General features: G+C 41.6%; 1 pseudogene across 1 annotated transcript; it reads left to right on the top strand.

Moving 5' to 3' along the window:
- Positions 1 to 1,774: 1,774 nt before the first annotated feature.
- LOC306647163 (ATM interactor-like) lies at positions 1,775 to 3,765 on the top strand (annotated as a pseudogene). Its single transcript has one exon. The product of its transcript is annotated as an ATM interactor-like (transcript).
- The last annotated feature ends 5,359 nt before the right edge of the window (positions 3,766 to 9,124 follow it).

The following is a 9,124-nucleotide window of genomic DNA, read 5'->3' as shown; positions in this document are numbered from 1 at the left end:
TCCTTTAACTGTTGGTTGGTGCGATCATTTAATGCATTTGCTCTTTCATCTCTTCCTTCAATGCCTGCATTTGTTCTTTCATCTCCTCATTTGCTTCCCTGATTGTTTTAATTATGTACATTTTGATCTCCCTTTCTGACATTTCTTCTGCTGTGCATTCATTGGGTTTTATTGATATAGTATCTAGGTTTATTGGGACATTCTTCCCTTGTTTTCTCATATTGGTCAGATGTCAGTGAGACTTTGTGATATTTCAGAATTCTTCTATTGGCTTATATTGTCCCTGTAGATTTTCAGTGTATCACCTTCCTGCCTTCAGTAGCCTGAATCTTGGAGTAACTTGATAATGCAGTGCTTCCAAGGAAAGCTGCACCTAGTCCTCTACTGGTTCCAGGACTTGGAGCTGGCTCTGTGTGGAAAGGCTCTCACTGGGGGTCTGCTCCGAGAAGCTAGCCTGGAAAGGTGCTTCCTGCGGAGGGGGCCGGGCTGTGGGCTGCTTGGTGAAGTCCCTGGCTGCCCTGTCCTGGTCCCTGAAGCAACCTGTGGGCAGGAACTCGCTGCCCTGGTTCAGGAAACTGAAGCTTGTTTCTGTGCAGAAAGGCTGTCACTGGGGGGCCTGCTCTGAGATGCTGGAGAATCTGGCCCTGTGGGAGGAGCCCACTGCCTGAGTGCACAGGGCCGCCTGGGGAGGACTCTAGCTGCCCTGCCCTACTCTTAAGCCACCCCAATAGGGGCTTGCCACCTGGGCAGCACTTCACCGATTCACCGGGTGGGGGAGACTCACCCCGAGGCTCTATTTTAGTCCGAGTCTCTCAATGCCTCCCCTTCTTCAATCCTTGGTTCTGAAGCCACTGGAGATGCAGTCACGCTCTAGTCCGCCTCTTGGATCACCCGTGGAAAAAGCCTGCAGCAGGGGGCAGGGGGCAGGTCGGCCTGGAGAGGTCTCTGGCTGCCTTGCACTGATCCCAGAGGCTGCTTGCAGGTGGGAGGTCACCGCTGGCTTGGGGACTTGTGGCTGGCTCTGTGTGGAAAGTCTCTCACTGGGCGGTCTGCTCCGAGAAGCTAGCCTGGATAGGCGCTTCCCGCAGGAGGGGGCCCAAAAGATAATTAATAGGCACTATTCATAAATCATGATGTTGTTTCTCTTTATAAGAAATTTAGGGGGCTGGGGATACAGCTCAGTTGGTAGAGTGCTTGCCCTGCAAGCACAAGGCCCTGGGTTCAATCCCCAGCACCAAAAAAAAAAAAAAAAAAAAAAAAAAAAGAAAAAATTAGGTAATTTAGGGGAGCGGGTGGGGGGCCAGGCGGGGGCCTTGGTGGCCTCTGTGGTGGAGGTTTCGGGCGCTCCTCAGGTCCCAGAGGCCGCGCGGGGCCTCGGCCCTGGTGTCCCTGGGGTCCCGACTGAGGGGCCCCCGGCTGCCGCCTGCAGTGACGAGGCAGCAGCCCGCGATACAGCTGTCCCAGAGCGAGCTCTCGTGGGCGGTGAGGATCAACATCCTCTGTAGAGAGTGCGGCCGCGGCGAGATCTTGTCCAAGAGCCAGCGCTCAACATGCAGCTGGTCAAGAGCCACCGCCTCCAGGATGGCATAGTAAATTCCACAGTAAGAAAAGATTTGCAAACCACACCAAAATTCTACTGTTGTCGAATTGAAGGATGCCATAGAGGTCCCAACAGACCATTTTCGCAGTTTTCTCTGGTCAACCAGCACTTTATGAAAATGCAAGCTGAGAAGAAGCATAAATGCAGCAAGTGCAGCCATTCCTATGGTACTGAATGGGACTTGAAAAGGCACGCGGAGGACTGTGGAAGACCTTCCAGTGCACATGCGACATTTCTTCAATCAATGTAAAGACAGATGTGTCCCATGTCTCACAGAACTTCCTACCTTCTGCACAGTGGATCGGGCCTGACTCTGCTGTGTCATCTTGTTCTCAGACTGATCTGTCATTTGATTCTTAAGTGATTCTTAAGTGTCCCTTCCCATTAGTGTTCACACCCAAACGCTTCTGCCCAGCTCTAAGATAACTTCATCTATAGCTGCTCAGACTGATGCATTCATGGACACTTGCTATCAACCAGGTGGTATCTCCAGAGAAACCCAAACCAGTGAGATGCAAAGTGCCCCAGGTGGCCAAGTACAGATGGACCAAGCTGGAATGTGTGGAGACATTTTTGAGAGTGTCCATTCATCCTACAGTGTTCCTGCAGACAATATTATAAGCAGCAGCTTAATAGCAGAGGCAGTAACTAATGGTTTGTTACCTCAGAATGACCCTAAGACTTTAAATCAACATATTGAGAAATCTGCGCCCATTTTGAGTTCCAGTGCACACAATAGTATGCTTCCTTCACAGAACAGAACAGATAATCAGACCTGAACCATGGACTTATTGGGTGATTTAGAAAACATCTTATCAAGTAATCTTCCAGATCAGGCATTGGATAACTGTAGTCTTTTGTCTGACCCAAACCCTGGGCCTGACACCCAGCTGCCATCTAGTTCAACCCAGAATCCTGGAATAGATTTTGATATTGAAGAGTTCTTCTCAGTTTCAAATATCTAGACTCAAACTGAAGAGTGAGCTTAGCTCAATGAACACTGAGCCATTTCTTGGAATCACTGGGTATAGGGACCCAAACTGACTTCTTCCTTGCAGACACATCTGTCCAGCCCTTTGGGTACAGGGAAGTTCTCACTTCCTAGGCCTTGAGATGTTTGACATGCAAATACAGACAGACATAAGCTTCTTCATAGAGAGTAGCCCTCATCTGCCCCTCAGCAGCATCCTGAAACACTCCAGCTTTTCCATGAGCACTGATTCATCAGACAAAGAGACCCAAACTGAAGGAATCTCTGCTGCTAAAAACTATCTGCTCTGGAAAGCAAAGTTCAGTTGAACAGCACAGAAATACAGCCCATGAGTTGAGGTTTTGAAACCCCGGGGAGCTCGTTCTTCATCAGCAATGAAACTCAGATAGCAGTGGATGACTTTCTTCTAGCTGATTTGGCCTGGAACACGATGGAGTCTCAGTGCAGCTCTGTGGAAACTCAGACGTGCGCCGAGCTGCACACGGTCTCCAACTTCTAACAGCGAAGTCCAGACAATGCTGCTGTGGTTGGAGACTCCTGTTGCTGCAGCTTCATCTGCTTTGCCATCTCTCTACTGATTTGCAGACACCACGGGAATTTACAGCTGTCTTCAGCTTTTGCAGCTATGTAGTCACTGCCATCCCTTCTCTCATGAGCCATTACTGATGCTAACGTGCCAACAGTCCTTTCCTCACAAGAGGTTTGTTGCTGTGAAATTATTAGTGCCTGAAGAAAGGGCAGCAAGCCCTTAGTATAAATAGTGAACCTTCTGATTAAGAGTACAATATCCAGACCATGGGGACACAGTTGTTAAATCAAGCCTGTTAGTTCAGCCTGAGGTGTGTAGTGTGCCCTACTTTAAAAAAAAAAAAATTCCTATGCTCTTTTACTACCATCAATCTAGAAACCTTCTGTGCCCAGATGTGTGGGGGGTTTTCCCATGTACTAGCAAGCAGCTCTGCAGCGGATGCCGCTGGGTGTCCTCTAATGCTCTTCACTTCTGACACTACCTGGAGTCCAGGCCTTCAGAGTGTCTAACTCACCACCTGTAAATTGGGGTTGCCACAATCCTCTCCCTGGGTTCAATTTATTCACCAGAATGGCTGGGAGAACTCAGGGAAACACGTTTCCTGGTTTTTGCAAAGGAAACAGATGAAGGGTAAGGTATGTGGGAAGGAACTGGCTTCCATGCCCTTGCCAGAAGGCTATCCTTCAGGCATTCACATGTTCAGTTGTCTGGAAGCTCACGGAACCCAGTTCTTTTGGACCTTTATTGAAACTTCAGGGGCATGATTGATTAAATCACTGGTCATGATCAACTTAACTTTTTGCCTCTCTCCCCTCCTCAAAGGTAGAGGGGTGGAGCATGGTGAGGCTAAAGATCCCACCCCTCTAATCATGTCTTGGCCTATGAACAGACTCCATCTTTAAGCTGCCAGCTACCAATGATCCCATTACCATGCCCCCCCCCCCAAAAAAAAAAATGCTGGAAATGACAGGGATTTTAGGAGTTGTCTACTACCAGGGAGGAAGACCAAATATCTTTTTAACATTACCACATTTACAAACACCCTGCATTCCACAGCAGACCAGAGTGGGGCTCCAGAGCTGCTTCCCACCATGCAGCTCCAGGCTGCATCTGACTTTTGTTCTCAGTGTTAAAGAAGTAGGGAAAGGGCACCACCCCCCAACCCCAGATTTCAAAACTTTATACTTCTAAGCTTGATAATAGGGCAAGAGTGCAATCTATAATGATTTGAAAGTTACTTTTCCTTCCATCCACCACCCATCTTTGAATAAAGAAACACAGGTCTAGCAAGTATATCATTTGTTTCTTGAAGCTAGCAATTACAGAATAAATCCATCTAAAATACCAGACTTGCTTATTATCAAGAACGTTTTCTGTTTTGAGAGAAGAACACCATAAAGTATGCTTTGGAGGTTCTCTAGTTAGTAGATCCTGTTTTGTTTGTTTTTGTTTCTTTTTTTCTTTCTTGGTACTAGGGATTAAACCCATGGGCACTTAACCACTAACTTATTTTGACGCAGTCTCAAAATAAGTTGCTTAGGGCCTCACTAAGTTGCTGAGGCTGGCTTTGAAGTTGAGATTTTCCTGCCTTAGCTGGGATTACAGGTGTACACCACTGTGCTCAGCCTGAATTCTTAATTGCCCAATTCTCAGGCAGGTGCAGCCTGTGTGTTCTTGAAGTTTACCCCAAAATGCTCTGTTCCTTCTGTAGCACCTGCTTGTGCTGCTGAAAGCTAAATCCTCAAAATAGAATTCAAGAAGGAGACTAATGATTCATTAAAGTAAATTGTTGGTGTTGGTAGTAATGCTTATCCCATTTGTCTGAAAGAGAACTTGTAATGGATTAATAACGTATCGAGCTGATGAACTAAAACGTAGTAGATAAGTTTGCTTTGGTCACAGTTGCCTATGTTTATGCCCCACACAATGGAGCACCTACATACATCAAGCAAATTTCTCTCAGTATCAAGAATCAAATGGACCACAACACAATAATGTTGGGTGATTTTAAAATGCCTCTCTCATCACTAAATATATCTTAGAAGCAAAGACTAAATAATGAAGCTTCAGAACTAAAAATACAATTAATAATTTAGATTTAACAGACATATGTAGAATGTTTCATCCATCAGAGACTTAATACACTTTCTTCTCAGCAGTACATGGAACATTTTCTAGAACAGAACATATTGTAGGCCACAAAGCAACTCTTAGCAAGTATTAAAAATAGAGCTAATACCCTGTATTCTCTCAGATCATAATGGAATGAAATTAGTAAGCAACAATAAAATAAAAAATAGAAAATACTCTTAACACCTGGAGACTAAATAATTAATTATTGAATGATGAATGGATATAAAAAATTAGGGAGAAATAAAAAAACATATTAAGAAGTAAATGAGAATAGTGATACAATATATCAAAATCTCTGGGATGCTATGAAGGTGGTTCTAAGAGGAAAATTCATAGCAATGAGAACATATGTTAAAAGAATAGAAAGATACCAAATGAATAATCTAACATTTCATTTCAAGGCCCTAGAGAAAGGACAGATCAACACCCAAATCAATGGAAGACAAGAAATAGTTAAAATCACAGCCAAAAATCTGTAAAATTGAGATTTAAAAACAGTTAAAAAAACCGATGAAGCAAAAAGTTGGTTCTTTGAAAAAATAGAAAAAAAATTGATAAGCCCTTAGCTAAGATGACTAAAAGACAGAGAAAAAATAAAATTATTTAAATCCTTGATGAAAAAGGAAATATCACCACAGACACTACTAAAATACAAAGGACAATCAGAAACTGATTTGAAAATTTCCACTTTAATAAGCTAGAAAATATTGAAGACATTGACAAATTCTCTAGGAATACCCAAATTGAACCAGGAGAATGTAGAAAATTTAAAAAGATCAATTTCAACTAATGAAATTGAAGTAACCATTAGAATCCTGCAAAGAAAGAAAAGCCCAGGACCAGATGGTTTTCAGCTGGGTTCTATCAGATCTCTAAAGAAGAACTAATATCAGTTCTCCTCAAATTATTCCATGAAACAGAAAAGGAGAGAACTCTTCTAAACACATTCTTGAAGGTAGCATCACCCTAGTACCAAAATCAGACAAAGACACACCAAAGAAAGAAAACTTCAGACCAATATCCTTGATGAATATAGATACAAAAATCTTCAATAGAATACTGGAAAATAACATGAAACTACATTAGAAACATGGTGCACCATGATCAAGTGGGTTTCATTCCATTCTGTTCAATGAGCGGAAATCAATAAATATAATTCCCCACATAAATAGACTTAAAGACAAGAATTACATGATTGTCCCAATGGGTGCCGAAAAAGCATTTGACAAAATACAGCATCCATTCATGTTTAAAACACCAGGAAAAACAGGGCGAGGAGGCTCATACCTCAACATACCACAAACCCAAAGCCAACATCATTCTAAATGGAAAAAAAAAAAAAAAATGAAAGCATTCCTTCTAAAAAATAGAAAAAGACAGGAATTCCCCCTATCACCACTTCAGTTCTACGTAGTTCTTGAAACTCTAGCCAGAGAAAGAAATTAAAGGGATATGGATAGGAAAAGAAGAGCTCAGGCTCTCTCTGTTTGCTGACAACATGATTCTATTACTCTAATAAATCCCTGCTGCTTAGCTCTGACCCTTGTGTCCGTGCATTTGATTCTTAAAATCCATGTGACAAAGAACCCAACCCCATGCTCCATGCTGCACTAGCATAAGAGGGAAAGGTCTACAGTGATGGTGGCCAGATGTAGTAATTTAAAAAGACAGAAAGAAGGCTTCATTTCAAGTGACCTTGAACATGTCAATAACCCCTTGCTGTAGCTGCAAAATGAAAGTTGAAACTTCCTTTTTGTATTTTTTAAGAAAGATTCTCAGCTTTTTTAAAAAAAATATTTTATTTTAGTTGTAGGTGAACACAACACCTTTATTTAATTTTTTATGTGGTGCTGAGGATCAAATCCAGGGCCTTATGCAGGCTAGGTGAGTGCTTTACCACTGAGCCACAAGCCCAGCCCCTGTATTTAGTTTTTATTGGCACATTGGGAATCCTTATGCCGTATTTGTAATGCACTAATAAAATTTGATTAACCTCCTTCTCAGTACCTTCCCTTTCCCTCCCCTCTTCCCTCCCCTGATCCATTTGCTGCACTCTACTGATCTCCCTTTATTACTATGATTTAAACAGTGATACATATGTGTGCATATACTTCACCATGTCCTCCCCTTCTTCCTTCCTCACTCTGATCTCCTTCCTCTGTTGGTCTCCCTTCTACTGTTGAACCTATATCACAGAGTGCGTGGTTCATGGAGTCCTGCTTGATACGTAGCAATCACTCAAAATGTTCGCTAGTGTCGTTGATTCCATTGCTACTCCCCATACTGTACTTCCCAGTGAGTGAGCTGGAAAAATACTGTGTTTATTTCTATTTTTCTTTACTCCTTCACTAATTTGAGTCATGGTTAGTTTTCCATGGTATGGAAAGTGACAGTTTTCGTCAGTTTAATTGTTCACTGAGGGAGATTCCTGCTAGTATTTTGTTTCTAGTATTTTCTTTTTCTTTCTTTTTTTTTTGAGAAGCTATGTGGCAATAATGATAAGGAATATTAGTTTATAGTTTCCTTTCTTGTCATGTCTTTGTCTGGCTTTTGAATCAGGGTAGTGCTATCTTCATGAAATGAATTAGACAGTGTTCCTTTTGGAAGCATATTAGCAGAATTGGTGTTAATTCCTCTAAATGTTTGATTGAATTTGATAGCAAAGCCTTCTGATTATGGCCCTTACTTGGTGAGGAAGCCTTGGCTTACTGATTCAATCTCATTACTAGTTACAGGTCTTTTCAAATATGCTATCTCTTCATGATTCAGTCTTCGTATGTTGTGTTTCTAGGAATTTGTTTGATCTGGGTTATTGAACTTTTGTTCTATAATTGTTTATACTTATATGTGTGTGTGTGTGTGTGTGTGTGTGTGTGTGTATGTGTGTATACATATATCTCCTAAATTCATAGCAATCTACTTTGTGTTGATACCAACTTATCTTACATCTTAGACAAAATCTCTGTTCTTATACATTTGTGTCCCTGCCCACTTTATATTATTGATGTCACTGCCATTTACTACATGTTTATGTGCACTGGATACATATTGATATTGACTTAAAGTTTTGTTTTTAGACAGGGTGTTGCTATTTTACTCTGGTTGTCCTTGAAATCCTGGTCTCAAGCAAGTCTACTGCCTCAGCCTCTGAAGTGGCTGAGAATGTGCATCACCAAGCTCTGTTTGATTTATACGTTTTGTATGAATTCAGTTGTATTAATTTACTTATTTATTGGTTGGTTGGTACTGGGGATTGATCCCGGGGACTCTTTACCACTGAGCTACCTCCTCAGCCCTTTTTCTTTTTTAATTTTTTCTAGGACAAGGATTTTGCTAAGTTGCTGAGGGTCTCACTAAGTCACTGGACTCAAAATTGTGATCCTGCTGCCTCTGCTTTCTTAGTCACTAGGATTACAGGTGTGTGCCACTGTCCCTGCCTCTGAATTTTATTTTAAATATTGAAGAAAAAAGGATTTATTAATTAAAATTTCAAAGTTGTTTGTTGTTAGAGTTGACCTTATAATTCTTTGTACTGGATGTCTTCACGCCTTCATATGTCTTTTAGCTATCATGTAGCATCTTCTCATTTCTATCTGAATAACTCTCTGTAGCATTTCTGGTAGTACAATTATAGTGACAATGAATTATTCTTAGTTTTTGTTTGTCTTGGATCGCATTATTAACTCCCTAATTTTTGAAGGACACTTTTGCCAGAGAGAATTCTTGATTGTAAGTTTTTCTTTTCTTTCATGACTTTTAATATATCACTCCATAGGTTCTCCAAATGTCTGTTGATTTTTTTTCCTCCAGAATTCCTTGTACCTCAATGAATCAATTTTCTCTTGAGCTTTCAGGATGGGCTCTTTGTTTT

The sequence above is a fragment of the Sciurus vulgaris genome (genome assembly GCF_902686455.1).
Source record: "Sciurus vulgaris genome assembly, chromosome: 16".
Taxonomy (NCBI): domain Eukaryota; kingdom Metazoa; phylum Chordata; class Mammalia; order Rodentia; family Sciuridae; genus Sciurus; species Sciurus vulgaris.
This window is presented reverse-complemented; position numbering and strand designations above follow the sequence as displayed.